The sequence below is a fragment of the Moschus berezovskii genome, chromosome 3 (assembly GCF_049115385.1).
Source record: "Moschus berezovskii isolate FMDL1 chromosome 3, NW_MosBer_1.0, whole genome shotgun sequence".
In the NCBI taxonomy this organism is placed as follows: Eukaryota; Metazoa; Chordata; class Mammalia; order Artiodactyla; family Moschidae; genus Moschus; species Moschus berezovskii.
This window is the reverse complement of record NC_142462.1, coordinates 73,907,692-73,924,375: the sequence shown is the minus strand read 5'-3', so window position 1 is coordinate 73,924,375 and position 16,684 is coordinate 73,907,692. Positions and strand designations below refer to the sequence as shown.

At 38.0% G+C, this 16,684-nt stretch overlaps 1 protein-coding gene across 2 annotated transcripts in view; it reads left to right on the top strand.

The window, feature by feature from the left end:
- The window catches only part of ITPRID1 (ITPR interacting domain containing 1), a 132,343-nt gene that overhangs the window by 15,569 nt on the left and 100,090 nt on the right, over window positions 1-16,684 (top strand). For both annotated transcript variants that reach the window (XR_008685248.2, XM_055420921.2), the window contains exon 2: window positions 5,520-5,565. The gene's annotated coding sequence lies outside the window, so the exon portion shown is untranslated. The remainder of the gene's footprint in view (window positions 1-5,519; window positions 5,566-16,684) is intronic.

The following is a 16,684-nucleotide window of genomic DNA, read 5'->3' as shown; positions in this document are numbered from 1 at the left end:
AATGTCCATCTGCTGGAAATTAAGAGTTATTTGGAACATGGAGCTATTTGGGGTCAGTTAATCTCATGATATGCACTTAGCATCTCAATTTATCATATTATCTACTAAAGATTATAGGAAAGAATTACCTCTCATTTATTTTTGTAGCTTATTAACCTATAAATCATCCTAATTATCATTTAATTGAAGGGTACATGGAGCTTGTATTTTCTAGTACGTTTCTGGCTCATTGGGAATATTCAAAAAATATTGAGACTGAGTGTCTTTGCATCAATGTAAAAGGAAGGAAAGCCTACCTTTAGCTCTCATCTGTGTTTAGCTAGGGCTTTGGACCTGCTGAGAAACTCTTGCAACACACATGATAACCAGTTCTCTGACTTAGCTTGATGGACACAGACTGGGCTAAATCTGCTTCTCTTTTATTTAAAATAATTGGAAAACCAAGAAAGATTCTGACAACTCTGAAAAAAAAAATGCTCTTTTTTTCTGAACTAACTGTTTGGAAAGTATATAAGAGCAATTTTTTTTTGAGTGCTTAGAATATATATAAATATATATGTGTGTGTATATATATATATATAATTGTTAATCATATGGATTGGAAGTCAGATAGGTCTAACTTTGCCTGACTCCTGGGTCTAGCCATTATGACTTGTGTGACTGGGGACAAGTTGTTTAATATCTGTGAGCCACAGTTTACTCATCTATGAAGTAGGAATAATAATAACTAAGAAAATGCACGACTTTTAGTGTGGGATTTGGCACAAGTCAGTAATAAAGGAGAGCTATCATTATCATCATCTTATTTTCGTCACCATGGTTATGTACAGAATTCCAATATGGGAAGGACTCAGCTGAAATGAGAGTAGGTATACCTTTGAATTTGCGCTAACATAATCCTTTTAAGAGGATCAGAAACACTGGATTAGTCTTAGTAAAGAATGTGGGTCTGATGAGATTCTAGGGAGGCTGAAGCTCTATCTCCCTATCCCAGGCTGTGTCTCTGATCATTAAAAACCATCACCACCATCATCACTAACATGTTCTCTGTAAGAGACATTTTCACAGGATATAAGTGGGAAAAGTAAGAGTGGGAACATTCCCAATGAGCTGGAAACATACTAGAAAACAAGCTCCACGTACAGTTCAACCATCAATATATCTTTTAATGTTTAATAATAGAGGGTGAGTATTTGTGGGTAGAAGAGCAATGTCAAGAAGCACCAATCAGGAGAAAAGATGCACTAACCAGAAACAATGATTCTTAAATGCTGCTCTTTGGGACTCACTACATCAGAGTCACTTTGGAGAACTTAAAAAGGCAAATTTTCTCATTCCATCCCAGACCTACTGACTAAAATCTCTGGCACTAGAGATTCTCATGTATGCGAAGCCAAATTATAATCATCAGGATGCTTGATAAGTCTAGATTAGAGTCAGTTGTATTGCTGAAACATCTAATGGGTTTGAACTATTGAATATTAAAGGGAGACATGACAGAGATTTGAGACATTTGATTCAAGGGTTCTCAAACCTGAATGTGCGTGGAAGTTCTCCAGAGCTTATAATGTGCTCAGTTCTCCAGAGCTTATAAGCCTTCTTCTGATTTTGACACTCTTAATTCTTCCCTTCAGCTTGCTCTGCTTCTCGGTTGGGACCTCCTCTCACTCTGCACTCCTTCTTATCGTGAACTCACCTGTCACTTTGGCTTCAGTTAGAAGCTATTTTGTGACTGAAGACGCACGTGAACCCAGACTTCATTACTGAACACTGGACTCATGGATTCAAACTGCATACTGATACTTTTCCTTGGTGTTTCCACAGGAACCCCAAACTCTACATTTGCAAAACAAAACACACTAGATCCATTTATAAACGTATACCTCCTTCTGTAATCCCTGCTCACTACGTGAAATGATACTGACCAGCTGACCAAGTTGGAAACCTGAGAAAAATCTTTGACCACTGTCTTTCCTCGCTTTGTAGATCAGTTAATAAGACCTGCTGATTTTTTCTTTCTCCCACATGGTTCTAAAGGAACTCATGTCTCTAACTCTGGGCCATGACTGTGGTCACTAATATTTCTCACCTGGTCCCCAGCCTCCTGTCTTCAGTCATGTTCCTTCCACTCATTCCATTCTCCGTATTAAAGTAAGAGGAACTTTTTATAATATAAATCTGGTCATGTTACTTCTCCACTACTCTCAGAATTAAGTGCAAACCTCTTAATAGAGTGCAAAATCCTTTATGATTTGGTTACTCCTTTCCTCATCTGTATCACTTGGCACCGACTCCATATGTTATTCAGTTGTTGTTCTGGTTCAGTTGCTAAGTTATGTCCAATTCTTTATGACCCCACGGACTGCAGTAATAATTAGACTCTTGCAATTCTTCAGTGATACTATTTTCTCTCCTGCCTCCAGACCGTTGCATATGCTGTTCCTTTCCCCTGGATCACCCTCCATCTCCCCTCCCCATGCAGAGTATAGGGGCTTGCATTTATTTACTGACACTCTTAAGAGGACTGCTGCTACTGCTACTGCTAAGTCACTTCAGTCGTGTCCGACTCTGTGTGACCCCATAGACGGAAGCCCACCAGGCTCCCCTGTCCCTGGGATTCTCCAGGCAAAAACACTGGAGTGGGTTGCCATTTCCTTCTCCAATGTGTGAAAGTGAAGTCGCTTAGTCGTGTCAGACTCTTAGCGACCCCATGGACTGCAGCTTATCAGGCTCCTCCGTCCATGGGATTTTCTAGGCAAGAGTACTGGAGTGGGTTGCCAGTGCCTTCTCCGCTTAAGAGGACTACTCCAGACAAATGGGACTATAAATGAATTCATTTAATTGGAAAGACATTAAACCTGTATCTCTTCTTTTAGCCTATTTTCCCAGGATGACATATCAACTGTAGAATTTAAGTAAGGAATTCCTGACACCCTTATTCTAGTGTCTAATGTATCAAAAATTCATTTTGTGATATTGTCAAATGACATAGTTTTCTGGGTCTCACTTCCCCTATCCCTGCCACTGTATTACAGGATTTCCAGAGAGATCAAAGTTATGAGAATGATATATTTATTGAAAATACAGAAAATTCATGACATTAACTTTGTCAGTCTCATTTTTTCCTCTACCCTCCTCTCCCTACTAATTGGAACATCCCCTTTAGCTTATTTCCTTTCTGCTTCACCTCTTTTACTGACTTGTAATCTCCCCTAGAATCAAGCTTAGACTCTGTATTTTCCAGGATGTTTTTTTTCCAAACCCTCAATGATGAACTGAGGGTTCTAACTATGAAATCCCATAGAACCCTATCCTTTTACCCCTCTAAACTTAGTAACTCAATTGTCATTTTGATTTACTTTATTGCCTACTTCCTTAGACAGTGAGCTAATTCAGCTTTAACTATTTCTTTATTACTAAGGAAGATATTACTCTGCATGCTGGGAAACAGAACTGGAAGGAAAGTGTTTATTTGGAAAGCTGTTCTTAGAGTAGCAGTGCACTGGCTATCAATTTCCCACTGTTTCACATATTTTGATATAGTCTATGATATTTTATTTAAATATCAATAACCTCAGATATGCAGATGGCACCACCCTTATGGCAGAAAAAGAAGAGGAACTAAAGAGCCTCTTGATGAAAGTGAAAGAGGAGAGTGAAAAAGCTGGCTTAAAACTCAACATTCAAAAAACTAAGATCATGGCATCCGGTCCCATCACTTCATGACAAATAGATGGGGAAATAGTGGAAACAGTGACAGACTTCATTTTCTTGGGCTCCAAAATTCATGCAGAAAATGCTTTAAAAAATTCAGTGATGCACACATAATTTTTCTGAATTAACTGTGCCTCTGAAAAGGAATTGATTTTCCCAGGCCCATTTTAGTAGCAACTTGGTTAAGATCCAGTCCTAGCCTCCTAATTTCTAATGCAGATTTCAACGCATTGTGTACTGCAACCTCCCAATAAGTTATCTACATAAACAATACATATATAACTAATGGCTAACTAAAATATGAGTAATTGACGGTTTCTTTGTGGATGCAATTGCATGTCTACTTTTATTTAAAAATCACTTATATTAAAATGAGAACTTAAAATATGGACTTCATTTTCCAAGTGTAGCTCTGGATATGATAGTTCAGTTACATTTTGCCTTGCAAGTTAGCCTTTGTCAAAGACTAAGTTTCTGGTCTCTTATTAGGGTTAAATGGGTTGTGGATGCCCACAGGAGCAAAAGGAGGCTGTGGTGTTATCTCAGGTCTCTAGAAACTCCTGGGCTTCTGGGAGTAAAGATCTCAGATGCTGGTGGTGGAGAGGTGAGAGAACCCTAAGAGACAAGGGTTTCTCCTAGGGTAGGTTTCAGATCAATTTATAGGGCTCTTCAGATTCTACTCATTGATACTAGGAGCTCTGCAGAGGAACCTCACTAGCTGTCATAGAGGGAGAGGGAAGACTCGATGAGGCCCTGTCACCTTATTCCCCTTGAAAGTAACCTTAGCACCTTCCTTTACTGGGGCTCCTGTTTGCTTGAAATTAAATGTAATTAGAAATGCACATGGTCTTTTCCATCACTTAAAACTCTGCTAATGCAGCTTTTCAAAATGAAGAATATTTGCTGGCAGGCATGACTCAAGGATAGAATCATTTTTAGGGAATTCTTTTAGCATTATGTCCTTCACAAGAACGCATGCTGAATGTGACTGTGAAATTTAATTTTTTTAAGTGAGGCTGGTAATGTGCTTATTTACCTTTCAATAATGAAATTGTCTGATCTTTCAACTAAATTACTTTATAGATACTGAAATACCATGGAGGATAAGACTGACTGTTAGCCCTTAGAATTTGGTCCTCTTCTTTATGGGTTTGGGAGTATGTGTGTATATTTATGTTCTGTTTCCTCTGAAAATTTCCAATAGACGTCTGTTCTTGAGAATTGAACCTCTCCACCCAGAATATCAAGTTCCACTGTCCTCATTTCCAATGAAGGTTTGCAATGCAAATCATCAGGTTGTTAACACTCAGTACCATAACCATGGTAACCAAATGAAGACAAGTTTGCTTTACTTCCTCAGTGAAGTGCTTCCCAGTCCTATATTCAGACTTGATGACACTGCCAGCAGGTCAGAGGGCATTAAAAGGACAGCGAGAGGATTCATAGAAATAAAAACACAGCTGGAACCATTTTATCTATTCCCCACACACTCTTTTGAGTCCAGGACCTAGCTCACAGTACTGTGGTCACAAAGACTTTTTAGTGTTAGAAGCTGTGATGCTCAAGGAGCCAAGAAAGCATCCAAAACCTCTCCAAACACTTTTTGAGAATGACTACAACAAGTTAACTCCAAAGGCCACTTCTCTGCTGAGACTCCTTTCTTCTGGTATAGTAACTTCCATAATTTATTTGTTTCCAGCCTATGGGGGAGGGGATATTAGTTCTCTTTTCTCATTTCCTCTCAGTAGGAATGAAAGGGCAGCTGTGGCATGTTCTGAAACTTTTTTTTTTTTTTCCACCTGCAGCTGTGTGACTGGGTAATTCCTAGGAAGAAAGACCATTAGCAATAAGGTAAGCAATCTAATTGTCATGGTTTCTGGCCTGGATGATTTCTGCATCCCTGTGACTTCCTGGGTGGCTGCCATTAACACACAAAGGTCTAAAACACGGGATGGGAATGCTCTAGGCTCAAAATGGTTAGCTTATTCTCCTGTATCATGAATATTGTTTCAAGCAATGTTCATAAGATGAGATATGGAAATTATATTTCCTTCCTTTTGTAGCTGTTGTCTGCATGTTAGATCTTTTGTCATTTTTACTGATTCTTTTTTTCCTTACTATCTGAAGGAAATTTAATACATTAGGATAAAGCAAAAAACCCTTGGCTTTTATCTAATCAGTGAATTCAGTGTATATGAAAACTGAGCCTAATGTGCTCGGGCCATGCTTTTTTGGTATGGGTGGAAACTGCTATAGAAGTGAACTTCTTTTGCAAGAGTAGAGAAAGTTGATTCAGGGATAGGCTTGCCAGACACCCTGTTACGCTAGAATTTTAAATAAATAGCAATTTGTTTTGGTATGAATATATTCTAAATAATGTAGGATCCATTCTTATGCCAAACATTATTTATTTTTAACCCAAAATTTAAATGTAACAAAACACCTTGTATATTTAGTTGCTAAGCCATACTATTTGATTTAGGGATGAAAACTGAAGACTTATAAGGACAAGAAAAAAGAATATTCATTTTTCTTACTACAAACCTTTTGCTCTAAAGTTTCATTGAAAGATCACCTAATTATCATTTTCTTACTATATATACTATATTAGGAAATGATTTACTATTGGGATTCAAACCTTAATAGGAAGAAGGAATAGTCAAAAATATCATAATGAGGCAGGTATTCTCACTATAATGAATTTTATCTGAGAATCTAATACGGTAACTCATTCTCCTTTTAGTTTTCATTTTTCTTGAATATTAGTAAGATTTATTACCTTTATAATTTTAGTCATTCATAGATTTTCTGTTTCTGAATTACCTGATTATTATACTGCTTCTACTTCCACATATATATCTTTTGATTTCTAATTTCATGCCATACGTTAATATTATGAAAACTTTTAATGTCACATATACTGCAAGTATTTTTACATTTTGTAAACATTTTGACATGTTTACTATGTTTGCTAGAGTAAACTTTAAATTTTTATCTGGTCAAATACATCATGATTTCCCTTCATTGCCTTTGGTGTCATTTCTCTCTAGACTTTTACCACCTCAAGATTAGGAGAATGTTCACCAATAGTTTATTCTAGTACGGTTTTTATTTCAGTTTTCACATTAAATCCTTAATGCTATTGAAATTTATTTTGATTACTTGTTTAGGACTGTATTTTTCTTTTGTTCATTGCTTTTTAATTAATATTTAATTTAGAAACTATGCATATTGACATACAATTGTAGAAAATAATACAAAGTCTTCCTGCCTTAATGCAGAATCTTTTTAACAATGCATACATAACTTATTTCTGCATGTGAACATTTTATCCAGGGAGATTTTGTCTTCCAAACATAGTCAATGGGGACAAAGTTGCAATATCATGATCATTTCTTCAGTCCATTTATAATGAACAGGATCTACTCCCTTTGCTACATTCCCTGAGATTCTATGGTTATGATCACGCTGGGAAAGGAAGAATGATGGTGATCTCTCTGATACCAGAAGAGTAAAGAATACTGCTAGAATTTGCCTCAGTAAATAGTCTGGAAGGAAAGGGAATTTAGACACAGGAGCTGGCTTAAATCTTGATGTCTTCACTACCAGCTCATTTATGTAATTAAGATCTTTACTATCATGATAGTTTTCTAATGAAATAAAATATGATGCAACTTTTATTGTATAACAATGTATTTTTAAATTTGAGATGTATGCACCTGAGGATCTTAAAGCAAACTGTGGGACCTGTCATTTTGTAAAGGTATTAAGAAAGGCAGGGCTTCCCTGGTGGCTCAGTGGTTAAGCATCCACCCGCCAATGCAGGAGGTATGTGTTTAATCCCTGGTCCAGGAAGATCCCACATACCGTGGAGCAACTAAGCCCATGTACCACAACTATTGAGCCTGTGTCAATAGCCCACAACTACAGAGCTCATGCGCCACAACTGCTGAAGCCCACATGCCCAAGAGCCCATATCCCGCAACAAGAAAAGCCACCGCAATAAGTCTGTGCACAGCTACTAGAGAGTAGCCTCCATTCACCACAACTAGAGGAAAGCCCACACAGAGTTGAAGACACATCACAGCCAGAAATAGATAAAAGTATATACATACAAAAAGAAAGGTAGATGGAAGGAAAGTGTGATAGAGCCCAACTGAAACTACTCTTCAGAGAAATAAATATCTGCACTGGTCAGAGATCTGCAGAGAAATGAAATAGAAGATAGAGAGACAGAGAGATATACAGACAGACAGATACAGACATAGATACATATAGAGACAGAAATATCTATATCTGCATCTATCTATTTATCTACCAAGATATTTGTTATAAGGAATTAGCTCACACAATAATGGAACCTAAGAAGTTCCATGATCTGTTGTCTGCCAGTTGGAGATCCAGGAAAACTGGTGGTGAATTTCCAACCAGAGTCAGAAACTTGTGATACAAGAGTGCCAGTGGTGTCGATCCCTGCTCCAGAGCAGGAGTAGACTCATGTCCCAACTCAATCAATTGGACAGAGAGAAAGAATTTTTCCTTTCCCTTTTCTATCCAGGCCCTCCACAGATTGACTGATACTCATCCATGGTGGGGAGAACAATCTGCATTTCTCAGTCTACTGAGTCCAATGTTAATAGTCTCTTTTGGAAACACCCTGACAGACACACCTAGAAATAATAATTAGCCTGCTATTTGGGCATCTTGTGGCCCAGTGAAGACAACACATAAAATTAATCATCACAGCATCAGATAAGACAACACAAGATTTCATTAAGTTAACATTGAAGAACATCTGTTTAATTGTTGCAAAGGCACAAGGTAATTGCCCTCTGGTAAAATTTATACTATTATTGTTTACATGTATTTTAAACCACTTGTCTGGAATGCTTGCCTACCCATTATCCCATCTTCAAGAGCCAGAATTAATATTTTCGCTTCAAAGAAGCTTTTTCTTATGCCTTTAAATGAACATTTTCCTCTTTTAATTTTTGTGAACAACTGTATTGTACTTCTTTTAAAATGTACTTTCTGCTTCATGATATTTAGTTAATAAATACTATTTCTTATACTATCAGCTCTTCAAAATTTCTTTGTACACAGTAGATAGTAAAATATTAAATTGAATTAGTAGATCTCATTATTGAATTTAACTTACAGTTCATTTATATCATGTGCTTTTATGAGCAACTATTAGTGTATAGTACCTTGCCTGAAATGATGGAGACTACAGAGATGAGTAAGTCACAATTCCCACGATTTTGAGCAAAGACAGAGTCCAGGGTTAAAAATATTAATTCATTCAATAAGTGGTTATTGCTTATCACCTATTATCCATGCTCTAGACTAAGTATCATGGATACAAAAATGAGTAAGACATGGTCTTTGTTTCCCAGAAGTCCATTTATCTGAGTGGGAAAGGCAGAAATGTAAATAAAGTGCTTAAAAGAAGTATGAAGAGTGCTACAATAAGGAGTTACACAGTTGGTGTGAGTTTCAGAAGCAGGCTGGGTTGGGAGTGGAGAGCGATATGAGAAAAAGTTTTACACAATAGGTTCTATTTGAACTCAGTGAGATGGTATCCATTAAAGAGAAGCGGCAGAACTACAGAAGGATCTGCACCCAGTGGGACCAGAGACAAGGGCACATTAGAGAAGAGCAAGTAATTCTGTGCAACCAGAATATAAAGCACATGAAGGAAGCTAGATTGCAATGGTGTTGGAATGGAAGACCCGAGGTAGAGCATAGATGCCCTACATCCTTTCATTCTCCCTCCCTAGGATGAGGCAAAGCAAATGTTGAGAAGACAAGAATAGAAATGATGACAAAAGAGGGAATGACTGAGAAACCTCTTTGAAGTTGAAAAGGGATTGGCACAGACAGAGCTAGCTGTAGGTGAATGATTTGATCCAACTTTACCAGCCCCAAAGTCATTTCAGGTTTCCGGGAAGCTCTGTATATGATGCTTGAAATAATAATCTTTTAATTATTTTCCCCAACAAAAGAGGAAAACTCCAAGTCCAAGAGAACTGACTTTGGGTTCCAACTTGGGCACAGCTGCCTTGTCTTTAAATCCAGCTTGCTCCTAAATGGCAGGAGTGAACACCCTTCACATATTTCATGGTGGGAGGAAACCACCCACAGAACAAGTCATCCACAGGCTGCTTGTTCCTCCCAACAGAGTGTTGACAGAACACTCTATTCCCCAGGCTCTGCCTCTACTTCACTGAATCATTTGAAATCTTTATAAGTGTTTGTGGGACTTTAATACTTGGATAGGGAGGAAGAGCAGAAGGGCATTCCTGGCTTGGGTTTGTTGTTTGACTTTTTGAGTGGTCTTCCAAACTTATGAGTAATAGGAATAATGTTTTATTCTTCTCACTTTTGTAGTTTTGATGAATATAGCTTTAAAATATTTTAAAAATGTGAATTCCACTGGTCAAATATCAGTCTATGCGGAGGCTAGAAACTGAGTAATAAACTTAGGAAATTATCTCATCTCATCCAATTCTCTCATATTATGCAAGAAGAAATTACATTCCAAGAAAACTTGAAACTACATGTCCAATATCATACACAAATTAATTATCTGTTGATTAATTATAATTTTTATTTTCCTGGTGATGAATTAATATCTTTCATCTGCTTGTTAGCTGTTGGAAGGCTCATAAGAGAACGTTAAAAAAAGGTATCTACTTAGATAGTTTTGGTCAAAATGGCAGAAAGGGGCATCAAGTGATGACAGAAAATTCTGCTTCAAAATGGTGACGTTATATGTATGTATGTGTGTATGTGCATTTATGTTGAAGTAGGAAATGGCAACTCACTCCAGTATTCTTCCCTGGAAAATCCATGGGCAGAGGAGTCTGGTGGGCTACAGTCCATAGGGTCACAAAAGGGTCAGACACGACTGATCATGCATGGACATGCACATATGTATGTATGAATTTACATATAAAACTTTATCACTTTTAAAATTCAGATCCATAATGCACTATTCTCTGATTATGTATGCCTATTTCTGATAAGTTGTTTAACTGCTATTCTTAATGATTTCATAACCAGATTTTCTTTGATATTGTCAGTGCCTTGTCGGCAGTCATTCATTCAACAAACATACATTGAGTATCTTTTTCACATAATTTTGATTTGAGAGATAAGATCTCTGTCCTGAAGAAAAACTCAGGGTGGTTAAACATGTATAAGCAGACTTATAAAACAATGCAAAAAAACTTTAACAGTATTTACACTATGGAATTAACAAGTAGCTATTAAGGCCACACTCATATAGGGAGAGCATATAGACGGAGAGGATAAGAGGAAGCTGAGGATTGAGGTAAAGCCCACTCAAAACTTAGAGGCTTGAAAGGAGAAAACCAGCAAGAGTTTGAAAAAAGCTTTGGTAATCTGGGAAATTGTGGTTCTAAAAAACAAATGAAAAGATTGCTTCCATTAAAAGGAAGGGGTCAACTATAACAAGTGCTGCTGAAAATTCCAAAAGGATAAGAACTGATAGTTGACCATTATTAAGCTGATTTGAGTGCATTAAAAAGTGAATGGGAGGTGTGGATGGGGATCATTCCCTATGCTCCAAGCAAAGCTGTACGTTTTGCTTCACATCAGGTTGATGGCAGTGAAGGTCGTTGGTCTGAGATATAAGGACTCCTTTGCCTGTTTGTCTGCCTCTCTTAATTTTAGTGGCTTGATGTGAAGTGTGAAAGGAATAGAGAAATCAAGGAAGACTCACAAGTTCTTGGCCTGAGCAACTACTTGAATAGTGGTACCATTTACTGAGATGAACACTGCAACAGATGCAGATGTGTGGGAGGGTCATGTAGAAGTCACAGAAAGAATGAAGGATTCAGTGTGGTACATAGTAAGTTGAAGATGCCTATAAGTATTTGAGTGGAGATGTCAAGTAACTGGGATACCCCATTCTGCATCTCAAGTATCTTATTCTGAACCTATGGACTAGATTTGGAAATCTGCATTTGGGAATCACCACCAGTTTTCCCTGGTAGCTCAGTGGTAAAGAATATGCCTGCCAATGCAGAAGATGCAGTTTTGATCCCTGAGTCAGGAAGATCTCATGAAGTGAGAAATGGCAACCCACTCTAGTATGCTTGCCTGGGAAATCCCATGCACAGAGGAGCCTGGCAGTCTATAGCCCATGGGGTCACAAAAGAGTCGGACATCTCTTAGCAACTAAACAACAAAGCTGATTGAAGAGCAAATTAGAGTAGAAAGAGAAAGGGTCAATGGAGAGTTATTTTAAGATGGGAACATTATAGCATGTTGTAAACTGAAGAGAAAGATCCAATAATTGTGCCCAGGTAAAGATGTGAGTTGAATAAAGGTGAGAGGGGATGCTTGAAATTGGAATTTTGAAGGATTTTTTTTACAGTGATGAAGTATGAGAATCAAGTAGAAGAAAGTAATGTTGAAAGTGGGCATATTTTTTTAAATTGAAATATAGCTTGTAATGTTGTGTTAGTTTCAGGTGTACAGAAAAATAAGCCAGTTACACATGCATATACATCTATTTTTTTTCAGATTTCTTTCCATTATAAATTATTACAAAACAGTGAGTATAGTTCCCTATGCTATACAGTAGGTTTTTGTTGATTATGTATTTTATATATAGTAGAGTATATATTTGGAGAAGGAAATGGCAACCCACTCCAGTGTTCTTGCCTGGAGAATCCCAGGGACAGGGGAGCCTGGTGGGCTTCCGTCTATGGGGTCACACAGAGTCGGACACGACTGAAGTGACTTAGCAGCAGCAGCAGCAGCAGCAGAGTATATATTGGAGAAGGAAATGGCAACCCACTCCAGTGTTCTTGCCTGGAGAATCCCAGGAATGGGGGAGCCTGGTGGGCTTCCATCTATGGGGTCACACAGAGTCGGACACGACTGAAGTGACTTAGCAGCAGCAGCAGAGTATATATTTAATCCCAAACTCCTAATTTATCCCTCCCCTTCTTTCCCCTCTGGTTCAGTTCAGTTCAGTTGCTCAGTCATGTCTGACTCTTTGGGACCCCATGAATCGCAGCACACCAGGCCTCCCTGTCAGTCACCAACTCCCAAAGTTTACCCAAACTCATGTCCATCGAGTCGGTGATACCATCCAGCCATCTCATCCTCTGTCGTCCCCTTCTCCTCCTGCCCCCAATCCCTCCCAACAATATGGAAAATGATTATTCTGTATACATTTTTCATTAAATTTTCCCAACAATCCTATGAAGTTATTATTTCACACTCATTACAAAGATGAGGAAATAGATTATCAGAGGAATTTGAAAATTTCCCCAAGGAAATGTCAGAAAAGTAGCAGAGCTGATTAAAATCTGGAGTTATCTGACCTGAAGGCACTTGCTCTTTTAACCACATAGAATGTGAACTGAGAATGCTGGCTACACCAACTGCATGTTCCTTTCCCAAATAACCAAGCAACAGGTAATAGTTAAAAGAGTATTTACTCTGGTTAGAGTGCTGTGCTGGGATCTCTGAGGAATACAGAGATTAAAAAAATAAAGAAAAGAAAGCACAGTCCTTATTCCCCAGTATGAACAACCAGTTTGACAAGGCAAGATATTTCCAAAGAGGTGCACAAGTTAAGTAACTTCAGAGAACAAGAATGGAATCATTATCAGATTATCTTATTACACTGTGTGCTGAAGGCTTCAAAGTGAAAACAGCCTGTATGGTTACATTTACTCAAGTGAAAGAAAATGTGATGTAAAACAACTGTATTAATAACAAAGCCAATTTTTTTCTCATTTTAACCATTTAAAAAAATCTGAAACCCTGATAACATTTCAGCACATTTCTTTTTGTCTCTTCATTTTGTTTTTTTGTTTGTTTGTTTTATTTTGCTTTGTTCTTGCAAAATAGACTTCTTGATGCATATATAGCACCCTCTTGTTTGCATGTTGTTTTTGTTAAATTTGACAATATTAGGAATTTCCTGTGTTATATACATACAGATTAATGACATAGTAATCAGAATATAAAGCTTCCCTGTGGTTCAGCAGTAAAGAATCTGCCTGCCAATGCAGGAGACATAGGTTTGATCACTGGCTCAGAAAGACGACCTGGAGAAGGAAATAACAGCCCACTCCAGTATTCTTGGGGCTTCCCTTGTAGCTCAGTTTGTAAAGAATCTGTCTGCAATGCAGGAGACCCGGGTTCAATCCTTGGGTTGGGAAGAACCCCTGGAGAAGGAAATGGCAACCCACCCCAATATTCTTGCCTGGAGAATCCCATGGACAGAGGAGCCTGGCAGGCTACAGTCCATGGGGTCACAAGAGTCAGACATGTCTTAGTGACTAAAATAATATTCTTACCTGGGAAATCCCATGGACAGAGGAGCCTGGCAAGTTACCCACCATGGGGTCACAGAAGAGTGAGAGGACCTAGCGACTAAACAACAACAACAGTGATCAGAACACAAGGGATCTGAAAAGAGAGAAGGATCTCTCAATCACAAAAGACAACACGATTCAGAATGAGAATTCACTTTGTGTAAATCAGAACTGGCAAGACCTAGGTTCCAAGTGGTCCTGGGGACACAGGGTTAACTAGGGAAGTCAGCAGAGGCCAATGCCATAACTTCTACCATGTCAGTCCACTGGACTATTTGAGCCTTCCACCTGATCTGTGGGGCTTCCAGGGTGGCTCAGCAGTAAAGAATCTGCCTGCAATGCAGAATGCACAGATTTCATCCCTGGGTAGGAAAGACCCCCTGGAGGAGGAAATGGCAACCTACTCCAGAATTCTTGCCTGGGAAATCCCATGGACAGAGGAGCCTGGCAGGTTACGATCCATGGGGTCGCAAAAGGTTGGACACAACTGAAGCACATAAGCACCATCCTGCCTGATCTGTGTCCTTTTCCAAGAGACTTCCCTGGAGGTCAAGCCAGTGGATGATGCCAAAGCAAGGTCATTCAAGCATCAAAGAATACATTTCCAGAAGCAGATTTGTTTACTAACTGGGAAGGCATCCACTAAAACAGAGGGAACAAAAGAATTTTTCTTTACAAACCAGTCCCTGACCCTTGCTTTTAGCAAGAGTTCCCACTTTCCTTGGCAAGCTTTTTCCTACTCTAAGGCCAAGAACAATTGAACTGGCAGGGAGCATATCCTCACTGGCTGTGCAAGGCTGGTGGCTGAGGTCACACATGTCATTGTAGAAAGGAAATTTAGGGATGTATGTATAAAGCAGCACCTTGATCTAAAGTTTTGATGATTTTTACAGTATTAGGTTTGAAAAAGTAGTCTATAGGTGAAAATTCCACTTTATAGGACAGAAGCAGCAATTTGAGGTTAGAACTGCTTAATACCTCCTGTTCCCACTACAAAGCAAAATCTTTTTGCTACACAGAAACTGACTTTCCGCTAGTTCAATGAAGGAGCAAGATTACTTGGGGAATCTTACTGTTTTGTCATACAATATTCTTTTCTTCAAACCCTGATCCTTTACTGAGTCTGATATTTCATGAATGTTGTCGAGCATGATTTTGGGGGTTTCCTCCTTGTGGGATTTTGCAGTGTCAAAGTTGATGCTTTTATTATAATTCACACATACAAAATGCAAGGCATTGCCAGAGAGAGCATTTTTACTCAAAAGTTAAATAACTAAAATTAAATGTAGTTTCTAAATTTTATTTTGCCATATTATGGGTTCTAGTGTATGAAATAATTCTACAGAATTTAGAAATATAATCACCTCTGCATAATTTCTGTCTTATGTTATCACTGAAATTTTTATAAACATTTATTTGCTCCCAGAAGACATTCCTAAAGTTAACTTTTTAAAATTACCTGGCTAGAAGGCCCACCGTTAATACAGATATTAACTGTCCACCCTCTGCCTTTATTTTTAGTTAATTGAAATTTCATAATAATTGCTTTTTAAACATAAAGTTAGCAGTCATCCCCAATAATTTTTGCAGTAATTTATTATTGCAACAATAATTGTATATTTATACAAGTGAACAACAGAATTTTAGTATATAAAGCACATAAGAAGACTCTTATTGCCAATTGCTCATAGAATGCTCATCTGTAATTAAATAAAAATATCCAAATGTTTATAATAATCTGCACAACTTGACTTGTTAAAACACTGATTAGGAATGATTGTCTCCATATCAGTCATTTTATTGCTGATTGTGCAGAAGTTTAGGGAATTAAGACATGATGCTGAAGTAGGTGTTTGACTATTCAGTCATTTCTTTAAACTTGAAGAATAAGCTAACACAATTTCAGGTAGATGCCTAGAAAGAATTTAGTCAAGTTTAATGGTTTTGTACTCTAGCTTTGTTACTTTAGTTTTTTTAACGTTTTGTTTTGTATTAGGGTATAGCCAATTAATAATGTTGTGATAATTTCAGGTGAACAACACAGTGGTTCAGCCATACATATACAGGTATCTATTCTCCCTTAAACTCCCCTCCTTTCAGCCTGCCACATACCGTTGAGCAGAGGTCCATATGCTATACAGTAGATCTCTGTTGGTTATCCATTTTAAATATAGCATTGTGTACATGTCCATCCCAAACTCCCTAACTATCCCTTTCCCCCAGCCTTCCTCATCCCCAGCAACCATAAGCTCATCCTCTAAGTCTGTGACTCTTTTTCTGTTTTGTAAGGAATTTCATTTGTGTCATTTATTTTTTGATTCCACATATAAGGGATGTCATGTTATGTTCTTCCTTCCATATCTGACTTTCTTCACTCAGTATGACATGGAGTGAAGCCCCATTCATGTTGCTGCTAATGACATTGTTTCATTCTTTTTAATGGCTGAGTAATATTCCACTGTATACACATACCATTCTTCTTTATCCATTACTCTGTCAATGGACACTTTGGCTGCTTTTATGCCTTGGCTATTGTAAACAGTGCTGCAATGAACATTAGGGTGCAAATATACTTTTAGATCATGTTTTTTTGCATACATATGCCC